We start from the raw sequence: 24,700 nt of genomic DNA on the forward strand, positions 1-24,700 counted from the left end.
ACTTCTTTTTCTGTAGACTGTTGGGAGAACACAAGCCCCCGCACGTGCTCCCATGCACCCCCACATGGTTAACTAGCATTCTACCATTAACTCCATTACACTTCTACAATATCCAATGTGCCTCTCGAATCCCTCTCCCCCAGCTCCCCATTTGTCTCCTGCTCCCCACCCTAGACACGCGCCGCCACACAGTGCTAACAAGCATTTCACCATTCAGTGCACCTCCACATAACATCTTAATAGCTGCACCAACACACCGTACGCCCCCTGTGGACTCCATAGGCATCCCACAGCCTCCATTTGCAGTTATGGCGCTCCTGCGACGGGTCCCGAGACGTCCGAGATGTACTTTTTAGACTTACCGGCTCCCCATTCCGGCACCTGTGGAGGTCGGTGCAGTTGGACTCATCTCTGCAGCCTGTGTGCACACTCCACTGTGTGCGAGTGCACAACCTGCCGAGATGGGTGCTGCGTTGTCCCTGCGACTTCCAAGGAATGAGGGGCAATAAAAATGACATCTCTGGACTCCTCGAAACCTGCCCTACAAGCACCATAACTTAACTTATGGTGCTCATAAGTGTTGACACGATCACTATGTGCTGCCCCCCCATAAGCATCTCATTCACCCACGTACATTTAATTCACACGTCACTATTTGCCTCCTGTGGCCCCCACGAGCATCACACAGCCCTACGTGTATTTAAAGGGGGATTCTGGGCTTTTACAACCAATGACCTATTCTCTCGGTAGTTCATCAGTAGTTGATTGGTGGAGATCCAATGCTTGGGATCCCCTGCGATCATCCGGCCTGTGCAGCGGAGCCGGATGTGGGTATCAGGGGTTAAGGGGGTATGTGTACAAGCCCATTACAATAAGCGCGAGCACCAGAGGGCTAGTCCTGACAAGCAGGAAGTGTAAGGCCACTCTCACACAGCCTGCTTCTTACCGTGATTAGTGCGTGTTTCAGGCGCCGTGCTGGACACAGTGCAACACCTTTCTAACGACACGATTTTTGAGCGCTGCTTATTTTCAGGCGTTTTAGCGCTTTTTAACGCACCTCAGCACAATGCATGGGTGCGTTACAAAACGCTGTCAGACACAGTAGAATGCGTTCAAAACTATGTGCAAAAAGCACTGTAAACCGCTGCGATTCCGAATGCGGTGTTTTGGCAACGCAGTGTGAGAGTGGCCCAATAGGGGTGCAGTGCGATGAGAGTGATGCTGGCTAGTACACTTATCCCCCTGACCCCTAGACGTCCGGCCCCGCTGCACTGATAGGGGGATGATCAGCTGATCAATGGGTATCCTGAGTGGCAGACCCCTGACAATCTACCAAAGGATAGGTCATCGGCTGTACATGCCTGGAATCCCCCCTGTAGTATCACACAGCTCCCCCTTCACCTCCAGATACTCATCATATGCCCCATAACCCCTACGATATGCATCTGCTGGAAAGCCCAGCGCTGCTAGTCATGTGACTGCAGAAAAGTCACCTGACCTTCTGACGTCAGCAGGTCCTTACGGAATATATGATGGAGCCGTTACTGCTTTTCAATATGGTCGTAACGTTGACCGCTTCGTCCTCCTCACACACTACTTCCGTTACCCTCCTTCCCCTCTTGATCCCTCTGCAACAGCAGCTTATAATAGGATCTTTCTCTTCTTTCCCTTCCATAGAACGGAATTCGTATTAAGCTCCTCCCCTCTAGTCCGGCCATGTGACCTCAAGACCACGTGACGGTTACGTCGTCAGATCTTCAAAAATCAGGAGCCAATCCATCCTCGCCTCTACGTGACGTCACTAGGAGGTTGATTAATCTGCGTGTTGGACGAGGGAAATTCAAATTTGTAGCTGAAGCCGGTGGACAGAGAAGCAGGCGGAGGAGAATCGGCAGGGACATGGCGGAGGGAGACGCCGTCAAAGTGTGTGTGCGGGTCCGCCCGCTCATCCACAGGTAATGTCTCCGGCACAGAGACGTGTGTAATATACTGCGAGGCTCCAACGGTGATTGCGGCTCCCACTACAGGGCCCCCAGTAGTAATGGTACAGCAGGGCACTAGAGCCTCTATGCCCGCCCGTATCACATCTTGTATCCAAGCTAGAGGTGGTACAGCAGGGCACTAGAGCCTCTATGCCCGCCCGTATCACATCTTGTATCCAAGCTAGAGGTGGTACAACAGGGTACTAGAGCCTCCATACCTGCCTGTATCACATCTTGTATCCAAGCTAGAGGCGGTACAACAAGGTACTGGAGCCTCCATGCCCACCTGTATCACATCTTGTATCCAAGCTAGAGGTGGTACAACAGGGTACTGGAGCCTCCATGCCCACCTGTATCACATCTTGTATCCAAGCTAGAGGTGGTACAACAGGGTACTGGAGCCTCCATGCCCACCCGTATCACATCTTGTATCCAAGCTAGAGGTGGTACAACAGGGTACTGGAGCCTCCATGCCCACCCGTATCACATCTTGTATCCAAGCTAGAGGTGGTACAACAGGGTACTGGAGCCTCCATGCCCACCTGTATCACATCTTGTATCCAAGCTAGAGGTGGTACAACAGGGTACTGGAGCCTCCATGCCCACCTGTATCACATCTTGTATACAAGCTAGAGGTGGTACAACAGGGTACTAGAGCCTCCATGCCCGCCCGTATCACATCTTGTATCCAAGCTAGAGGTGGTACAACAGGGTACTAGAGCATCCATGCCCGCCCGTATCACATCTTGTATCCCAAGCTAGAGGTGGTACAACAGGGTACTGGAGCCTCCATGCCCGCCCGTATCACATCTTGTATCCAAGCTAGAGGTGGTACAACAGGGTACTAGAGCATCCATGCCCGCCCGTATCACATCTTGTATCCCAAGCTAGAGGTGGTACAACAGGGTACTAGAGCCTCCATGCCCGCCTGTATCACATCTTGTATCCAGGATAAAGGCAGCCCAACAGGGTTTGCTGGGACGTAAGCTTACATTATGGGGTGCGAGGGAAGTGAAGTCCTCTTACTCTGGCGGGTCACCAGGCACAAGTGTCCCTACGAATGCCCGTTCACCTGAACACCGGGCTGTGGAATAGGAGGACTGGTCAGCCGACTAACCAACGCTCATTCGTTGGCTGATTTTGTCATTTGGGTGAGTATGAAGATTCTGGCTGCTCGGCTGTGTATCCCCCTATGTAAATGAACGGGATGATGACAGCTGGATGGGGTCTAATAGTGGGTGGTCCTCCGATCAGTGCCAGTGCTGGCCGACATGCCTGTCAGTCAGTGGTCTTCAGCACAGACAGGTTATAATCTAGGTGGTCACGGCGTATGCATGGGACTTGGGTGACTGGTGTGGGAGATCTCCTCCACCTCAGGGATGGGGTGGCTGGATGTGGCAGGGACTTCTGAATGCTTTTACTTCACCCACTGATTGAGGCTTATTTGGCTGCTGGTGAATATTTGTCGCTGCGTCTTTTATGTTTAATAGAAAAAAATCTAGAGAGAATTTTGAATAATTAACCCTTTCCAATCCACTGTCTGACGTCTGAAGACATTCTGATTGAAGGCTGTACAGCTCCGATGTCGAAAGACGTCCGGCAGGGTATTCTTACTGTAGATTACTGGCCCCTCTGTTGTCAGCTGTCTCTCCAGCATGTCCAATACCGCAGTACTGGCTCTATCCAGCAGATGGCGTCATTCTGTAATGGCAAAAAGAGAAAGCCTTCTAGGAAACTCTGAATCCAAAATTGGATTGTAAAGGGTTAACATTTTAAACTACATTTTCTGTTTTTAAGACAGTTGTATCACAAAAAGTCAATAAGTAACATTTTACCCTGTGTGTACTTTGTTAGTAGTTCTTGTTGTTGTTTTTTTGTTTGTTTCCTTTAAAGACGTTTGAAAACTAATAAGTTGAGCAGCAGTTCTACAAATCTTGAAGAAAACTTCCATAATTCACTTTAATAGGAACCAGCTTTGTCGTGGCTTTCAAAGGAACCTGTACCTCCCAAGGGCACCATAAACTAAGCTATGCTGCCGTTGGGGGAGCTGACTGAGTCCGGTGATGGACTGTTTAATCTTAAAGGGGTTGTCCCGCGCCTAAACAGTTTTTTTTTTTGCATAGGCCCCCCGTTCAGCGCAGGACAAACCCAAGGGATGTGTTGAAATAAAAAAAAAAAATTTTTTTACTTACCCGAATCCCCTCTCTGCAACTTCTTCCTTCTTTTCCTCCAAGATGGCCACCGGGATCTTCACCCACGATGCACCGTGGGTCTTCTTCCATGGTGCATCGTGGGCTCTGTGCGGTCCATTGCCGATTCCAGCCTCCTGATTGGCTGGAATCGGCACACGTGATGGGGTGGAGCTACGCGATGACGCGTAGAAGGGGGCGGAGCCAGAACACCGCTCGTGCCCGTACCGACCAGAAGGGAGAAGACCCTTCTGCGCAAGCGTGTCCAATCGGGCGATTAGACGCTGAAATTAGCCGGCACCATGGAGACGGGGACGCCAGCGCAGGGAAGGTGAGTGAATAACTTCTGTATGGCACATATTTAATGCACGATGTACATTACAAAGTGCATTAATATGGCCATACAGAAGTGCTGAACCCCACTTGCTTTCGCGGGACAACCCCTTTAACCCCCTGACTCCTGCGCGGTCACCTGCTGAAGATTGCACGGCAGCCGGAAAGCTGACTTTTTTTTTTCTGCTGTCCACAAGCGCTCTCATAGACTTGAAAAATAGTATTTAAGAAGTAAAATCTGTCTTCACTAACGCCGACTCCTCTAACCTGCAGGGAACAAGGAGAACAAGTAAATGTCTTGTGGCAGGCCAACAATAACGTTATATCTCAAGTTGACGGCTCAAGATCTTTCACTTTCGGTAAGCATTCATAACTCCTTACATCTGGTTACTTGGTGCTTCCGAGGCGGCTGTACGCGTGCAGATAGATCGCAGCGGGTGAACGCGGTCGGCCCTCCGACTCAGTTTGTGCCACTGTTGGAGCAAAGCGGGTCAAATCTTTAATATTGAGTCGCTGCAACAAGATGTCAGCTACATGGTTATGTATTGGGGACTCTTTATTCTTCTTGAGCTGACCGTATAAGGCATGGATGGGCCGTGTTCTACCATAGTCTTGGTAACCGGATGGCACCTTGTAATCTCATCGCTGGGGGTTCAGGACCCCCGAACAACAATGTGTGCATTTAGATGCTGCCATCAGAATTGACGGTTGTATTTAGAGCTTTAACAGCCGTGGCGACATCAGCGCTGATCGCAGGTGTTGTGGACGGTGTCCATTGCTATCAGCCAGCACCTGCCTTCTGTGGAGTCTGATTTGGCTTATGATCCCACGCCACATAAACCCCACACAACCAGGATGTAACTGGGGGTCCGATGGTGTTATGGGTTAATAATCACTGTGTACGACCCACATAAGTGATGCTGTCAGATGAGAAGCGAAGCTCTATAATATGTTTATAACACACTAGGTCATGTATCCGTGCAGCTGTTATACGATACTAGGGGATATAACTGTGTGTAATATGTTATTAAGGGATATATCTGTGTTATATGATACTAGGGGATAAATCTGTGCTTTATGATACTAGGGGGTATATCAGTGCGTTGTTTTATGATACTAGGGGGTATATCAGTGCGTTGTTTTATGATACTAGGGGGTATATCTCGGTGCGTTGTTTTATGATACTAGGGGATATATCTCGGCGCGTTGTTTTATGATACTAGGGGGTATATCTCGGCGCGTTGTTTTATGATACTAGGGGGTATATCTCGGCGCGTTGTTTTATGATACTAGGGGGTATATCTCGGCGCGTTGTTTTATGATACTAGGGGGTATATCTCGGCGCGTTGTTTTATGATACTAGGGGGTATATCTCGGCGCGTTGTTTTATGATACTAGGGGGTATATCAGTGCGTTGTTTTATGATACTAGGGGGTATATCTCGGCGCGTTGTTTTATGATACTAGGGGGTATATCTCGGCGCGTTGTTTTATGATACTAGGGGGTATATCTCGGCGCGTTGTTTTATGATACTAGGGGGTATATCTCGGCGCGTTGTTTTATGATACTAGGGGGTATATCTCGGCGCGTTGTTTTATGATACTAGGGGGTATATCTCGGCGCGTTGTTTTATGATACTAGGGGGTATATCTCGGCGCGTTGTTTTATGATACTAGGGGGTATATCTCGGCGCGTTGTTTTATGATACTAGGGGGTATATCTCGGCGCGTTGTTTTATGATACTAGGGGGTATATATCGGCGCGTTGTTTTATGATACTAGGGGGTATATATCGGCGCGTTGTTTTATGATACTAGGGGGTATATCTCGGCGCGTTGTTTTATGATACTAGGGGGTATATCGGTGCGTTGTTTTATGATACTAGGGGATATATCTCGGCGCGTTGTTTTATGATACTAGGGGGTATATCTCGGCGCGTTGTTTTATGATACTAGGGGGTATATCTCGGCGCGTTGTTTTATGATACTAGGGGGTATATCTCGGCGCGTTGTTTTATGATACTAGGGGGTATATCTCGGCGCGTTGTTTTATGATACTAGGGGGTATATCTCGGCGCGTTGTTTTATGATACTAGGGGGTATATCTCGGCGCGTTGTTTTATGATACTAGGGGGTATATCTCGGCGCGTTGTTTTATGATACTAGGGGGTATATCTCGGCGCGTTGTTTTATGATACTAGGGGGTATATATCGGCGCGTTGTTTTATGATACTAGGGGGTATATCTCGGCGCGTTGTTTTATGATACTAGGGGGTATATATCGGCGCGTTGTTTTATGATACTAGGGGGTATATCTCGGCGCGTTGTTTTATGATACTAGGGGGTATATCTCGGCGCGTTGTTTTATGATACTAGGGGGTATATCTCGGCGCGGCTGTTGGGTGATACTAGGGGGTATATCTCGGCGCGGCTGTTGGGTGATACTAGGGGGTATATCTCGGCGCGGCTGTTGAGTGATACTAGGGGGTATATCTCGGCGCGGCTGTTGGGTGATACTAGGGGGTATATCTCGGCGCGGCTGTTGGGTGATACTAGGGGTATATCTCGGCACGGCTGTTGGGTGATACCAGGGGTTAGATCTGTGCAATTTTGTGATTAGCAGTCCTGGAATCTACAAAGTGGGCTACAAAAATGAGCCCAGCACCGCACTGTTAGGAAAGATGTCCAAAAGAGAATCTGTGTTGCCCATAGCAACCAATCACAGCACAGCCTTCATGGTACCTCAGCTGTGTAAGAAATGAAAGCTGCGCTGTGATTGGTTGCTATTGGTAATAAAATTACCAAAAGTCTGAGGGTTTTTTTTTTTTTTTTTTTTTTTTTTTATTCTGCCAGTATTCATTGCCTGGTGCTGGAGAACGCTCATGCAAAATTTTACTCAAATCGGACCAGAACTAAGGATTTGTGTACAACACAGGTTTCACGTTTTCCATATAAGATTAAGGACTGGTTTTGGACGGGCCCACTTTATACCCTAATGACCGTCTCATTCCAGGAGCCAGAACTTTTAAACATGTTTCTGTTGACATGGCGTATGGGGGCTCGTTGTTGTTTTTCCCTGGATGAGTTGTATCTCTTAATGGCATCATTTTGGGGCGCATTTAATGTATTGTAATGGAGGCTCAGTACAGCGGTTTTAGCGGGCGCTCTAAACGCTCTAGAAACCGCCTGTGAGAGCGGCCTTAGGGGTACTGCCGCTGGCTAGGCAGGAAAATGACACAATGGCCCCTACGTACAGCTGCCGGAGCAGCGGGAATCGGCAGTAGGTGAGTTACAGGCTGTTTTGTGCGGTTTTTCTACATGGCCAGCTGGTTTAAAACTTGTATTAACTTTTTAAAGTTTCTTCCTTTTTATTTGTACCTGTCTTTTATAGATCGTGTCTTTCCGTTGCATGAAACAACGGCTGAAGTTTACCGAGATGCAGCCGTTCCCATCATTCGTTCTGTTCTCCAGGGGTACAACGGTGAGGGTCTTGGGAATTCGCCAGCAATGAGTTAACTTTCAGTAACTTTCAGTATGTTGGAACTTTGTGTTTGAGGCTTTATTTTCACCATTAGGCACAATCTTTGCATACGGGCAGACGTCATCTGGGAAAACCTTCACTATGATGGGTACGAAAGACAACCCGGGAATCATTTCTCTAGCAATTCAGGAGGTGTTCAGAATCATTCAGGAGGTAGGTTTATGTACCTGCTATGTTATACACTCTGGCCAATACAGGGGCATCCAAAGAGCAGTCACATCTATTACCTCCATATTCCCCACGTCCCTCTTCCCACACGGACTTCAAATCCCATGCTGGATATTGATTCAAACTAATAGCTTGCTTGAAGGTTTTGGAATCTATTGAGTTCACCGTGAGAATATACCCTCAGGCTGCATGCACTTTGTGGTGTGTTTAAAGTTGTACCCGAGAGGCTTGGGTGCAGCTCTCATTAGACACCGCACGGATAAAAGCCCACGTGCTGTTCGATGATCGTAGAGGCAACTCATTGATGTACATTGGCATGTCCTATTTCACGTCCATAGTACAGACAGGAATAGGACCTGCCATGAGGGTTTTTAAAAGAAAACAAAAATCCACCTATGTCATTGGGGACATGGCTGAGGACCATGTGTACAGCTACTGCTACTAGAGGTGGACACTAAGCAAAAGTGTTGGCTCCTCCTACCAGCTATACTTCTCCTGCAAACACCGAGCTAATTGATTTTAGGTTGGTGTCTGTGGGAGGCGGATCTCTTCCTTCGTCGGTTTTTAACTGGCGCTTTTTTTCTGGATTGGCAATGCAGGTCTGGCAAGAGACCCTCTCAAAACCAGAAAAAGTCCAACACTTGTTACAATAAAGAGGAGTTGTGACGATTCTATAAAAGTATGACAGTTCCCATCAGCACAGTAAGATGCCATTGCATTTCAAAGCGACTAAAGTGTTCTTAATCACAAGCCATAAATAAAGGCACCCTCTCAGGCTATCATGTCTGCCCAGGACTGGGGAGGGGCTTCTCTTCCTCCCCTCCAATCAGGGCCTTGAGCACCTTATCGCTGTGGTCCTCCACCTTACCTCCCTGTTCCTTTTCGTTCCTGTGCTCGCCCTATGCCATGCCCACCTCCAGTTGAGGTGTATGTCCTGGTAGGCATATAATTGGTTGTGTGCTGTCTGGATTGGAGGGCTCCAAGGTCTCCTGCACAAATATGCTAGTGTGCAGAGGGCCTTAGAGAGCGCAGAGTGTAGCGCATTGATGACTTTATGTATGTAACATTATATAATCTTTACTTTCTTAAGGACCCTACTAGAGAGTTCTTGTTGCGTGTCTCTTATATGGAAATTTACAATGAAACGGTCACAGATCTTCTGTGTGATGACCGACGAAGGAAACCTTTGGACGTAAGAGAAGATATTAATGTAAGTGGAAACTTAAAATCTTTTGCCTACCCTTCTAGAAGCTAAACTTTTGGATGTATTTAACTCCTTAGGGACATGGCCTATTTTGACTGTTTTTTGGCGGGGGATTTTCATCTCCGCTTTTCAAAAGCCATTATTTTTTTATTTTTCTGTCGATATGGCCGTATATAAGGGCTTGTTTTTTTGCATGGCAAACTATAGTTTTTATTGGTAGCATTTTTGGGTGCATATAATGTATTATAAAAAGTGCGAGAAAACATTAATTATGCCATTATGTTTTTTATTTCTACTTTTCTCTACAGCCGCAATCGCACAGCATAAATGACACTACATTTTTTTTTTCTGCGGGTCAGTACGATTGCGATACTAAAAATATAATTTCTTTTAGGTTTCTCCACTTTTGCCCAATAAAACTTTTTTTTTGGAAACTATAATTATTATTACATCGTTCCATTCAAAGTTGCATGCCTTTTTCTTTTTTTTTTCCTCTTTTGGGTCACGAGCTGTAAGAATTTCACCTTTTTTTGCATAGTTTGTTGTGCAGGATTTTCTTAGATTTGGAAAAAAAATTCATACAAATATGGGAAAATTAGCAAAAGTTTTTTTTCTAAACGTGTTTTTTACACTTTTTTTTTCTTGTTTCTTACACTCTGTCTCTGTAGGGGAATTGATGCTTAACCACTATGATCGTTCTAGTAAGGCATTGCAGGACTTCTGTACTGTAATGCCTTATCGCTTGTAATAGCAATCATGGGCAATGGGAAAGCAGGACGCCAGTATCTCACGCCCTGTTACCATGACAGCCCATATGTGTTCCACGATTACATCGCAGAGGTTCGATGACAACACAGAGGGAGTGCCCTCCCTATGTGAATCCTTTACATACCGTGATCTACATAGTCATTGTCCTTGTGTACCCCTGCTGTTGTAGCGGGAGGCCAGCTATCTGTAACTCCTGATCCCGCACCATCCATAGGCTTACGTCCTGTTGCGTTAAGGGGTTAAAACCAGTCTACTTAGTGTTGTGTCCATAAAATTGCTAAAACCTTTTTTTTTTGTTTTCTTTGCAGCGTAATGTATACGTCGCCGACTTGACTGACGAACTCGTCATGACTCCAGAGCATGTTATGCAATGGATCAAAAGAGGCGAGAGTAAGTCTTTCATTGCTTGTTAGTATTGCGGTGCATGGCACCATGGGTATAGAGCCTTCCACAATGAGGCTGACACTGGGTAGAGAAGCGGTTTGCCCCTTGTATGCAGGTTTATATCCCCCCTACAGGACCAGGCTAGTTGGCTTTTATCTCTTACTTGGTGCATCTTAACCAAACACTGAACGTCATGTTGTACGTGGGCTTTTAAAGGGAGTTTGTCATCTACTTTTAGCCCTATAAGCTAAGTTTATGGACTTAAAGTTGGTCAGCCGTGGGGTCCGGGGATGTAAGTTTTAGACCTTACTCCCTGGCTGTGAGTGCTGAATGTATTACATTGCTAAGTAGTCCGCCCATCTTTAAAGGGGTTGTCCCGCAGCAGCAAGTGGGTCTATACACTTCTGTATGGCCATAATAATGCACTTTGTAATGTACATTGTGCATTAATTATGAGCCATACAGAAGTTATCAAAAGTTTTATACTTACCTGCTCCGTTGCTGGCGTCCTCGTCTCCATGGTGCCGACTAATTTTCGGCCTCCGATGGCCAAATTAGCCGCGCTTGCGCAGTCCGGGTCTTCTGCTGTCTTCAATGGGGCCGCTTGTGCAGAATGCCGGCTCCGTGTAGCTCCGCCCCGTCACGTGCCGATTCCAGCCAATCAGGAGGCTGGAATCGGCAATGGACCGCACAGAAGCCCTGCGGTCCACAGAGAGACAGGATCCCGGCGGCCATCTTCAGCAGGTGAGTATGAAGACGCCGGGATTCGGGTAAGTACTACCCGGTGTGTTTTTTTAACCCCTGCATCGGGGTTGTCTCGCGCCGAACGGGGGGGGGGGGGGGGGGTTAAAAAAAAAAAAAAAAAAAAAACCGTTTCGGCGCGGGACAACCCCTTTAAGTTAAAGCGCACTGCTCAATGCATTCAGCGGTGGCTTTCAGTGCTCACACCGGGGAAGATAAAACTTTACATCCCCAGACTCAACGGGTCAGTTACTTCAGGCCCATAAACTAAACTTATAGGGCTAATACTAGGGAACACTCCCTTTTTAAATGACCATTGCATATTAAGAACTGGGAACACCAGTGATACCCTCATAAACACACGGGGATACAAATCACATGGTCCTGTCTGTGGGCAGTAGAACACTGCAGACTTTGAATTTACCATGAAGAGTAGTAGAATATTCTATGTTAACCATATTCATCACTTTCCAAGCAGTTCGGTAGGTTTCAAAATATTCACTGTTCCCTTCTATGTTGCAGAAAACCGGCATTACGGAGAGACAAAAATGAATGATCGCAGCAGCCGCTCTCATGCTATATTCAGAATGGTAAGTGATTTTGTATTTTTATTTTTTTTTTGGTGGGGGCGGGGTCGTTCTTTTTTTAGTGTGTCTTAACAAACATTTGTCTGAGTAGATTATTGAAAGCCGTGAGAGGATTGAATCAGGAAATGCAGAGAACTGTGATGGAGCCGTTATGGTATCTCATCTGGTAAGTAATATCCCCATTTTTAAACCTAATATGATAAGGATGTTTCTGGAAAGTCTAAAAATCTAATCTGTTTTTAGACACATTTAAAATGTTTTATTTCGTTTTTCTTGCCTCTCCCCTCTTCAGAATCTTGTTGATTTGGCTGGCAGTGAAAGAGCAAGCCAGACCGCCGCAGAGGGTGTGAGACTTAAAGAAGGATGTAATATCAACCGCAGTTTGTTTGTCCTTGGCCAAGTAATTAAAAAACTTAGTGATGGCCAAGTTGGGTAAGTGTGTATTAGCTTAAAATATTTTCTTTTTCTTTGTTTATTTTGAGTTCTTTAACCCCTTAAAACTGCAGGCTGTACAGTTGCATCCTGCAGGTTCGGTATGGAGGGGAATCGTGGGTTGTTCCCGCTCCATACAACATGTGTGCCTGCTGTTTCTTACAGCCGACACCCACCAGCAACAGCTCCGATAAGCCGCACTGCTCATCGGAGCTGTTAAGCTTCTAAATGCTGCCGTCAATTCTGAGAGCGGCATTTAAATGCTATGATCAACGTTGGGGAAGGATGGGGGGGGATTCTCACACTGCCCCCTGCAATAAGATCGCAGGTTTCTGTGCAGTTGCCATGGCAACTGGGGACCTTCTAAAAGGCAGATTGCCTATCAAGCCATGCCCCCCCCCCCCCCCCCTCCCAACTGTCGACGTATACGCCGGGAATACGGTGTTCAAAAAAAAAAAAATACGCCCCTCCCGCGGTGCTGCTGCAGGCTGTCGCTCCCTCCTCCGCGCCGCCACAGCATTGCTTTCGGGATGCGGGGCTTGAATGAAAGCCAGCGCTGCGTTAGCCAATCAGTCATTCAATGATGTCACTAAAAATCCTGTTATGGCTGTCAGAAGATAGCGGAAGAAAGTTTAAAAAAAACTAAATTTCTCGTCTGTTACCGTTGGGGGACACAGCAAAGACCTTGGGTATAGCTTCTGCCACTAGGAGGCGACACTAAGCATGAAAGTGTTAACTCCTTCCACTAGCCCAACCCCCCACCCCCCCACCCCCCGCAAGCATCGTGCTAGCTCAGTTTTTTGCTTAGTGTCCAGGAGGCAGGACTGTCTCTCCTACAGAGACTAATACCAGGGAATAACGGAGAGGCAGGACTCTCCCCGTTAACCCCCCGAGGACAGCAAACAGAGGTGAACCCAACCCTCTGTTGTCGGCCGGGTCCCTGAGAAGACAAAGAGGCACACTGTGACCCGCCAGCCATAGAGCCCCCCCCCCCCCCCCCCACACTCTTTCTAATGGTCCGGCATCCCCTGCCCCATCAAAGGCAGGCGATGGTGGGGAGAAGCTCTGCTGGAGCCGGGAAGCGACCCTATCTTGGTCAAGAGGTAAGTATGTGAGTTTATTTTGTTAGTCTGCCGCTGTGCAGACCATAATGGTTGTCGCCAGGCTTGTTTTTGCCAACCCCTCCGCTGCTAGTTGTGCCGCCTGCAGTGCTGCTTCGCCTGCTGCGATTTGTTACTGCCCCCGTGGCGCTGCTGGGTCGGCTCTAACTGATAGGCCGGCCGCGGCTTGTGTACTTGCTGCCCGGGGCGGGTTAATGCCGCCCGTGGCTGATTTGTGTTGCCGCAGTGTGCGCGCCTAGTTCTGCCATGCATCTACTGCCGAAGCCTGTGGCTCGTTTTGAGGTCCGCGATGGGGCTGCCTCGGCTGGTCACCTGGAGACAGCTTGCCCTCGGCAGGGCATGCGAACAAGTGCTGCCGTGCGGGTTTTTGATTTTCCCGCCGTGCGGGCACTGTGATTTTCCCGCCGTGCGGGCACTGTGATTTTCCCGCCGTGCGGGCACTGTGATTTATTGCTTCGCTGCCGCGCGGGCAGCACGATCACGTGCTTCACGAACTCCCTCCCTTTTCCTTGAAGACGCCCCGGCCATGTAAAATTGCGGCCACGGGTGTTTGCAGGGAGATGCAGTTCCTCTTGCTGCAAGCACTGAATGTTGCTGCCATGCGACCATTGATTGACCAGTGCACGGCTACGTGTCATGGGTGCGGTCGCAGTTAGAAGGCGCCCGCAGTTTTCTATCGTTACGCGGCTACAGTCTCTGGTGGTGCAGCTGGCCAGCGTGCAGATCACACCGGGTACTCAGCTATACTGTGCTCCAGACCGGCTTGAGCCTTGCTTGGTAGCTCCCCTATTGCTCTCCTGCAGTTCCCTGCAGCCAAGCGGACCGCAACGTCTCTGCCTAGGATGACACGGGGACGACCAGAGCCACTGCCAAGTGTGCTCTCGCTGCAGTACAACATACTTCCAGCAAAGGATAATCTCGTCTTACTGACAACAGCGTTCAAACCGATTATCAGCATTTCCCAGGCATGTTGAGTCCTGTAGCACCTTCCATACCCAAGGAGTGCTCATACAGGGAGTCCCTGGACTCATGGCTCCTCTTGTCTGCCCCGCCTGGGTTGAACATTGGCTGCCTACTAGCCCCCCGGTTATTGCAGCCTACAACAGTGTCCGCATCCAGGATGACATGCGGACGGATCTGTCAGGGCCACATATTATATGCACTCTCGCTACAGCACGAGAGTACAGCCAACAGACAAAATCTCGTCCTACTGACAGCAGTATTCAAACTGGTTGTCAGCACTATCCCGGGCGTGCTGAGTCCTGTAGTACCTTCCATACAGAAGGAGCACTTACACAGGGACTCGCTGGACGCAGCGCCCCTGCCTGTCCGCCCCACACCGGGTTGAGTCTTCACTAACTGTAGTTCCCCGGTGCTCCTCCTGCAATCCAGGATGACACGCAGACAGGACCGGCCAGAGCTACGTACGAGATTACACCCAGTCGTACAATATCTCATCTGCGACAACAGTGCCAAACTCTTGTCAGCATTATTCCGGGCTCCTGAGACCTGTGGTACCTCTCTGCGGAAGGAATACTGTGATCAGGGAATTATCCGAACTCGTCGCTCCTCGTGTATGTGCTTGGTTGAGCCATCCCTATTGTCAGGCTCTCCAGGTGCCCCCTGCAGTTCCCTGCAGCCAGACGTGCCGCGGTGTCTGAGTCCAGGGGCGTCCAGAGCCACGTTCCATGTGCGCTCTTGCTACATTACGAGAGTCCCATTCAGCCGGAGGATATATCGTCCTATGAAGGGCTCGAACTGATAGTCAGCATGCTCCAGGCTTGCTGACACATGTGGTACCTTCCATCTGAAAGGAGCTCTCCTACTCAGGGATCCTCCGGACACATCCCCTCATGTCTGGTCCGGACCCGGTCGAGACCTCCCTAGCGGCAGCTCTCTGCACCCTCCTGCACTCCCCTGCAGGCAACATATTGCAGTATCCGTGACCAGGATGACACGTGGACAGGGGGTGACCAGAGTCACTGGCTATGTGTGCGGTCCCTGCAATTCGAGTTTTACCTCCAGCGGAAAATATCTTGCTCACAGGCAATGACTCTATTTGACGGTCAGCTGTATTCTGACCTCGATGGGACCTGGGGTACCTTCCTTATGGAAGAAGTACCGGCACGGGAATACCCTGCAGGCATCACTCATCATGCCGGTCCGGGATGGGCCGGTCCTAACGGCTAGCTACCCGGTTGTTGCCGCCGGCGGTTTCCTGCAGCACAGCCAAGTATTATGGGCGCTCACTACAGTGGGGAGACGCCCAGAATACGTCCTATGAACAAGGTCAACGGCCTGTTGGCGTCCTCCAACCTGCTGAGACCGGCGGTACCTTCCAGATGGAAAGAGTACTATTCATAGGAACTCGTCAAACGCATTGCGCCTCCTCTTTGCCCTGCAGCCAGTGAGCCTTTGTGATTCAGCCGCGTACGTTCGGACGTGGATAGCCTACAGCCATGATACCCTGCTGCCCCCTGATGGGTGCAGAACAGCCCACGTTTCCCCTATATTGTGACTGGGCAGATGCGGGACATAAGGTGAACTGTAAGTCAGAGTAGTCTCTAATTTAGCTGCTCGAGCATTCACCACAGATCGCATAAGGAGGTTAACACGTCCAACGGAGTTAAGTTGGACGGATCCAGGAGCAAGCTGTGACCCAACCGCGCCCTGCCTGCATTATTGCTTTGCAGGAAACCGTGTGACATTCTATACTTGTACTGTTGGCAACCCCTGGGGATCGTCCCTTTACACTTAGGTTACCTCCCTTTACTTAGGTTACCTCAAAAGGGACCAGCGAGATTTCCGTACCAGTGTGCCAGTACTGTATTTCCAACGTCCTGTGTCTACTGGTTTCATGCGGTGGCACGGATATGTCGGTACAGGACCAGCCCTAGTTAACCAATCCGTCAGTCCCTGTCCAAAGCTACACTTTTTCGGGAGCTCAAGATCACATGCTAAGGAGAATGCTGCGGCCATTCACAGGATATGGGGTTAAAGGATCTTTGGACACAAGTCCTTCTCAATCTACAGCTAACCAGGTTTCTAACAACATGGATGGGCCGTAGGGATATGCAGCATTAGAGCAATGCTGCGCTTCAGCTATGCGGCCTGGGACCAGAGTTCAGCCCTGGGCTCCTTGGGTCTCCCACATTCGGTGGCAGTCAGCTGCAAAGATGACTCCTTCAGATACTTAAAAGGTAACCGGGAACCTTCCGTCACAAGCTTCTTCGACCAGTAGCGGTTAGGGACTACAAGGGATCACGCCCTCGCAGCGGGACTGGCAAGGTGATATTGACAACCTGACGTTATGGAAGCTGATGTACAACTAGGTCGGATGTTGGAAGGCATGCAACTCCCCGGAGTGTCGACACAGATGGCTCCGCAGTCTTGTTTTGGACGCTGTACCAAAGGTCATCATCAGGAGACGGTTGTTATTGACCTGTCGAATATTCTCCCGCTGCAGTTGGTATGGGGATCCACTTCAGTGAAGTATCCAGTGGGCACCCTTCTCGGTAGTGCCTCTGCCAAGGAGCGCTCCGGTGGCAAGTGGGCGCGGTCTGACTACACAAGAGTACCTCTCTCAGGTAGCATCTTTATCGCGCGGGCACGCTGATGGTAGTTTCGGCAAATCCGAGGGGACTTCTTGCACGGACTCTGCCTCACTGCAGTACACGGTGACAGTACCAGGCAGTTATATTCTCAGGCCGGGTTACGGCTCACAGTACTTGGACAACGGGTACCTGGTTGAAAGCTTCTTATCAGGAGTTTTTTTTTCTCCAAAAGATGGTTGTGGCCGTCACTTAGGCTCTTTACACTCCGTTCGGAGTATGCTGGGTAACTAGTCATCCATTAAGGTTAAAGAGAAGATTTGCCTCCTTACTCATGCAACTTCTTATTTTTTCCTGCCCCCTTGGGTACTGCTGTAGAACGTCCCAAGGTCTTTGCTGTCCCCCAATGATACAGACGAGAAAACTAGATTTTGTAAGAACTTACCGTAAAATCTCTTTCTCGTCTTGTTCATTGGGGGACACAGCACCCACCCAGTCTGGTATTGGGTCTGTAACATATCCTGAGTGGGAGGATTCTCGGTGCAGTCGCACACGGGTTGGAATGAGTTACAGTTCGTGAGTATGGTTTTGTACTATGTATTATTGTCGTATCCTACTGGCTGCTCCTGCTAGCTGTTTGTATGCAAGCAGTATGATGCTTGCAGGGGAAGTATAGCTAGTGGGAGGAGTTAACACTTTTATGCTTAGTGTCGCCTCCTAGTGGCAGAAGCTATACCCAAAGTCAGAGCTGTGTCCCCCAATGAACAAGACGAGAAAGAGATTTTATGGTAACTTCTTACAAAATCTAGTTATTTTTAGAAAAAATAAAGGTAATACAGCAAAAAAATTTTTTTATAAATTTGGGATTGTAGTAATTGTGCTGACCCATGGAATAAAGTTAGGTCATTTTTGCAGTATGTGCACCATACCAACAAGATGCACCCAAAGATGGCGGAATTCTGTTTTTGTTATTTCTTCCATTTCACTCCACTTAGAATTTTTTACGCTTTTCAGTATATTATATACTACCAATAAAAAAGACAACTCGTCCTGCAAAAAAACAGGCCCTCATACGACTAGGTTGATGCGTTTTTTTTTAAAGGAGAGGGGCGGGGGAAGGGCCGCGTCCATAAGGGGGTAATGTAAACCCTTCTGTTCTGTTTAAAACCCTCATGAAAGTATTGCTATAGCTTATGTTTCAGCAGTTAACCTTTATCTTATTTATTTCTTTAAACAGCGGCTTTATAAACTATCGTGATAGTAAGCTCACCCGGATTCTGCAAAATTCATTTGGTGGCAATACAAAGACTGTAGTAATTTGTACTGTGACACCCGTTTCATTGGATGAGACCCTCAGTACTCTGCAGGTAATTAGTAGTAGCCTCTTTATCCTTTTTTCGTTGTCCTAGTCTTACAAAATGTGACTACTACATGTGCTGCCAAACTTCTAACATGATTGCAAGTTGCTATACTGTACCTGCTAGGGGTGGTTTATAGGGCCAGAAGTAGGTGACGGTCTGTTAGTACTGAAACTTACAGATTGGGTCACTGCAAACGTAATGCACAGCACAAAACTTACTAGAACACTTGGCTCATTCACATAACCGTATTTTCATGGCGTAATATACGTTCGTGTGATGCGCAGTGAATAGAGTCAATGTAATGAAGTAAATGGATTTTTGTCGATCCATTCTCCTTAGCATGTAAACATAGTGTGTAGATACATGCGAGATGATCGCAACATCCTCTTTCTCCGCATACCACGCAGCGTGAGCCCTATTCTGTTCTGTGGGCAGCGTATGCAACGATGTCCGTGTGTAATACATGGCCTATAGGAGGCGATGCATACGCCACCCCGCTATGATTTTCCCAATTTGAAACCCTCCTAACTCCTGTTTTAATGACCATCTAATATATAAACTTGATATTAATGGAAACAATCTCACAATGTTCCTTTAGCGAGGCTGTCTTTGCCCATAGCAACCAATTACAGCACCGCTTTTATTTTACCTCAACAGCTAGAGAAATGAAAGCTGCGCTGTGATTGGCTGCTATGGGTAACAAGGATGATCTTATGTTAGACAGTTATGCTAAGTGAGGCTCAAAAACCTATTCTGTCATCGTCGCTAGAGGAATACAAGACCGCTTTTTGTCCTTGCTTTTCACGTCTACCAGTCTGTTAGTGCGCAATGTCATTTTCGAACAGTTTGGTGATGATCCACCCAGCGGATGTGCAATTTTGTAAGTGGTGACCCAATCTTAAGGAGAAAAGTCTGTAAGTGAAAATCATCTGGTCGTCCACCAGTAGGCGTGGAAACAGCGGCGCATCTGTGCAAGTTTCGTACAAAGTGCTCATAAATCCACCGTCGCAGCAAGCGGAGAATTGGAAGCCCTGCCGATTGTCTGACTGTGCGGAAGATTCTGCGCAAACGTTTGCAATGTTATTCCTACCAACTGCAATTGTTACGCTAAAACCAAAGGAGAAAGGTAGGCGACGTTCTGTCTGCGAGAGGATGCAAACTAATGGAAACTGATGATTTTTAGTGATGAAGCCGCCTTCCAGCTTTCAATTGGTTAACAAATATGTCAGAATCTGGGGTGGTGGGGGAGCCCACCTGTTTACATGGAGCGTATGTGTGACTCCCCAAGGTGAATGTGTTCTGCACTATAACCTGTAGAAGAGCATATGGCTGCTTCTTAATCCATGAGGAAACAGTCCCGGGTATTTTGTACCTGGACGCTACAGATATAGCTTCTACCGCAGCCGGAACAGGGAATCCCAGGTTTCGTCTTCCAATAGGATCGGCATCCCTTCAGCAAAACTGCACCCAAATAGGAATGGTTTTGCAGTTGGTGCCCAGACAATCTCTTATCTTTCCTAACTAATTCTTTTCTAATCTTACTGGTATCCTTGTCACTGTTGGTAGCATGAGTCTAATCAGGTAGTCCTGGTCCTCCAGGGTGGCATATCCATGCGTGCCGTCTTGAGTTTGCTGTATCTCCCAGCACAGTCTCCAGAACGTGGAGCAGATATCGGGATGCGGGCTGTTAAACAATGAGAGTTAGACAGAAGTGTGTCAGGACTGGTATCTGCTCCTTTGTGCCAGAAGGAACAGGAAGAGCACTGCCAGAGCTCTACAAAATAATCTCCAGTGGATTACTGGTCTGCGTGTTTCTGACCAAGCTGCCAGAAAGATTCCCTGAGGGCCCAGCGTCCTATAGTGGAACCAATGCTCACAGCCCAGCGCCAGGCAGGTCTACCATTAGCGCCTCGCTCACTTCAGATGAGAGCAGGTTCACACTACGCACATGTGGAAGAGTCCATTTAAATCTTTTGTTCATCTTTATTTTTTTTTTTTCTCCCCAGTTTGCAAGTACAGCGAAGCACGTCCGAAACACTCCGCATGTTAATGAAGTGTTGGATGACCAAGCTCTACTTAAGAGATATCAGAAGCAAATCCTCGACTTGAAGAAGCAGGTTGAAAACGTAAGAGGATTTCCCTGTATAGTTGTTCCCTTGGTTCTTGGTTGCAGAATGTACATTTATGTTTATATCTCTAAATACTGTAGTAGAGCACTTCTTCTTTCTCCCTCCCTCCCTCCCCTCTTATAAAGGCATCCTCTGAGATAAGAGCCCAGGCCATGGCTAAAGAAGAACACTCCCAATTGCTAGCAGAAATTAAACAACTTCTAAAAGAAAAGGAAGACCGGATCTGGAATTTAAGCAACGTAGTTATTGGATCTTCACAACAGGCCCGTGAAGACCAAAGGGTAGCATTTCCTTTTTTCCTCTTTTTTTTTTTTTTTTATTGAATTTCAACACGGTTTTCAAGATTTCGTTGAACTATATATAACATGACACTCTTTCTGCAATTCTTATTTTAAAGGTTAAATTGAAAAGGAGGGTTACATGGGCTCCTGGAAAGATCCAAGCTAGCTTGTGTTCTGCTGGGGATTCATCGTTTCAGATGGGATCTACATTAACCATGAGCTTTGCAAAGCGACCCAAGATGTCTGAACCTTTATCGATCCCGGAGATTGACGATTGTATGTGTACACTGTAATCTAGCAGTAAGGTCTTCATGCTCCTTTTTGAAAGGGATTTATTGAGCATATTTAATGTGTGGGATTTTTTTTTCCTCTTCACTCAGCTATTTGTGCAGAGACTTCAGTCTTTGAAGGTGCTGGCTGCGCACTCGATAACTCCGCTCAAGACCCAACCTGGAATTTTGAAAGCGGAGTCACTAGCAGGGAGAAGATGACGGCTCTGTCTCATTCCATGATCGACTTCTCATCCGAAAGTACCAGGTCTGTTATTTAGTGTGTGTTTTGCAGTGCTCAAAAGTCCTGCCTAATGATAGATTTTGAAGGTTTTATTGCTTTTAAACCAAATGTAAGTTGGGAAAATAAAAACTTGGCAGCAATATTATATACAATTAAAAAAATTTAAGTGAACCAATCATGACCTTTTTTGTGCCCCATAAACTACATTATGGTGCTCAAAGGTCAGACAACGGGGAGCTGTGTTTGATACTCATTGGCACTCTGTGAAGTTGCGTGAATACTTGGGTTATAACTTTATTTTTGTTTTTTGTTTTTTTGTATACAGCCTCGCATTCCTGTATTCTAATTTCACGCACTTTTGCCTAAAAAACAAGAATTAAATTTTTTTGTGTATGTATAATGTATATATATAGTGTGTGTGTGTGTGTGTGTGTGTGTGTGTGTGTGTGTGTGTGTGTGTGTGTGTGTGCGCATATATAATAATTTCTTCTTTTCCAAAAAAAAAAAAAAAAAAGTCACCCCAAAATCATGTCACTGGATATATGGATGTCTAGAGACTTCCGTGTATATAATTATTTGATTTCAGAAGATACTGTGCTCCCCTTAACCTCTGAAGTCTTTGCACTCTTGGCGCATCCTTCACTACTCGGAGGCCTCTAGTGAGTGCAGTGCCACTGTTCAGGTGATGCAAAGTGACTAGCACTGCGCTCACTAGCGGCCTCCAGGTGTCCGCTGAAAGAAGCACGCGGTACCTTCAGAAATCTGCTACGGAAGTCCCGTGGATGTTGACTGTTTTTGATGCAGAAATACTGTAGAATTTGATGTGCAAATTCTACAGCATTTCTGCTACCTGTGAACGTACACTAAGGGAAATGATTTTTTTTCATTTAGAGCATTTCATAAGTCTGAAGTGTGCTGTGAAGGAGAGCTGATAGGGGCAAAGTACCTGCCAAAGAAATATTTGGTGCTTTTTGTTCTAATTGGCCATAATAAGCAGCGTCTAATTGTTTACATTTCATCTTATTCCTACAGACTAGATGTGTTTTTGTTTAGTTGGTTTTTGTAACTATTGGCTTTTAAAAGCTATTAAGTAAAAGCCTGAAATCTACATGTAAGTACAAATAAAACAATAAACTATAAAATATACTGTACTTATTAAGAAGACTTTGTTAAAAGGGGTTGTGTGGTTTCAAATTTTAAAACTTATTTTTATATGGGCATGGGCTAAAATTAAAAAAAAAACTCATCTGTGATCATGCGTGTTTTTTTTTTGTTTTTTTTTTTATTATTTTTCTTTCATATTCCCCAAGAATAGGCTCCACCGCTGGAAGTCAGTTGACCACCAATTGGAGGCTGCAACATCACCTTCCAAAACTCCTGAAATGGTGACTAGGATGTGAGTGCTGATGCCAAGGATTCAGTAGTGGTCATCTGACTTCCAATGGAGACAAAGCATTGGAGCCAGTTAATGGTGTCCTGGGGGGATGAAGACAGGTGAATATACTTTTTATTTTAACCCATGTGCAGCTGGTAATTATTTTTAATTTGAAACCACACAATCCCTTTTATACATTAAATATCAACACTTTTTTGTAACTGACAGCAGTGTTTTTATAAAAAATATATGTATAACTTTTTTTTTTTTTTTTGCACTGCAGATTTCAAATCTGCTTTTGGAAAATGTGTATGAGCTGCAGCACGGCTTCCCGTTGTACTCAATGGGTTGGTAATGACGTGGCTCTCTACACTGAATTCTTGCAAGAAAGTGCGAGAACAGCGTCTTGTACGGAATTTATTTACTCTCTGAAGCTCTTCTGTTTCCAGTAAAATGATGATTCTCCTTTTTGTATAGTGCTCTGACAAAAGACTCTTCCCTTCAAAAATGTAAAGAGCTGGAGCAGAAAGTGGCGGAGTTAGAAGAGGAGTTAAAGAGACGGAATGAGGAATATGAAGCAGTAGTTCGGAAAAGAGATTGTCTTGTAAATGTGACTGCAGATTTGGAAGAGAAACTTCACTCAGAAGATAAAGATGAGCTGCAAATAACCAGTTTAAGTGACCGGAGTGAATCTGTGCCTGATGGTAACAAACAAAATCCTATGCCAGAAGGAAGCTTGGAGATGCCTGGAAAACTGTCCCCTCTGAAAACTGATGAACAAGAGCTGGAAAAACTGAACGATTCCCCTCTCAGCAATCGGACAGATGGTGTGGACCAGGATCCAGTTCTAGGACTACTTGCAAGCCCCATTCATGATCTCTGCCGGGAACAAATCCAAATGCTGGAACAAAAAATAGCAGATTTGGAAGGAAATGAGAGTCCAGTAAATGTGAGGGTCAACACATTGTCTTTTTTTTTCTAGTTATTTAACCGCTTTTACCTGTAAAATAAGTCCTTGAGAGACACGTCCTCCTGTGTCTCTCCAAACTCTTAGAAAGCTGGCTGACCACTGATGTGGGCTCGGAAGAGCTGCAATGGAGGTGGTTGACAACTGGCTTGTGGCTTGATTTTGCAGTACGACAGCATGGAATGTACCTTTTGCATAATTGGTCACAAACTTTAAGCCACTTCCTCAGACTGTATTCAAACGGCCTAGAGCAAGTTGCACCCGAAGATCTCAGGCGCAACTTGCAGAGCACACAGACCCCCTTTCCGTGTGCTGTCTGAGGTGTGTTGTGCTGCACATTACATGTGCTAACGTCGTCCGAGAATCAGAACACAATAGAACATGCAGCAACTTTTCAAACTCTGACTGAGTGAAAAATTGCTGTGTAAGTGATGTCCAAATCTTGTCACACAGACATATTTGTAGGTCAAAAGCAGGAGTACAGAAACGTGAACAGAAAAGGTATAATGGTAAGATTTGTGCCTCTTCTGGGTTTTAAATTTAAAAAAAAATCTTCTTATTTGTATAGCGGCAACTTATTCTGCAGCGTTTTCAAGTAATTTATTTATTACCCCTACCAAGCTGGATACTCATTTTCGACCTTGGTTGGCTGAGTTGACCTTGAGCCGGCTACCTGAATCATGCAGGATTGAACTCGCAACCTTCAGGTCATGAGTGAGAGCTGAGGACTGCATTTCTTTTACTTGCACTCCTGGTTATGGCTTACAAATGCTGAACTTTGTACACTTGTGTAAAAGTTGCGGAAACGCTGCTGATAAACCGCAGCAGAATCCTTTATTAAAGTGACTGGGATTAAAACAAATCCTGTTGACATGTAGAGGTGGTTAAAAAAAAGCTGTAGATTTTCTGCTATGTACTGTAACCTGCATAAATGTGTAAACTCGCTTTAAAGGAGTTTTCTGGTCCATAACTATTGATCTGGCGATCCACGAAAGAGCAGCTGGCCAAAAGGCTCAAAACTCTACATTTTCTGCAGCAGCCTGGTGAAGCCATCTTCAAAGTAACTAAATTTTAA

The 24,700-nt window shown here is 46.7% G+C and overlaps 1 pseudogene; it reads left to right on the forward strand.

The window, feature by feature from the left end:
* The first annotated feature begins 1,843 nt into the window (after positions 1–1,843).
* Positions 1,844–24,700, forward strand: part of LOC136573551 (centromere-associated protein E-like) — a 72,833-nt pseudogene continuing 49,976 nt past the window's right edge.

Source organism: Eleutherodactylus coqui, chromosome 7 (genome assembly GCF_035609145.1).
Source record: "Eleutherodactylus coqui strain aEleCoq1 chromosome 7, aEleCoq1.hap1, whole genome shotgun sequence".
Classification (NCBI taxonomy): domain Eukaryota; kingdom Metazoa; phylum Chordata; class Amphibia; order Anura; family Eleutherodactylidae; genus Eleutherodactylus; species Eleutherodactylus coqui.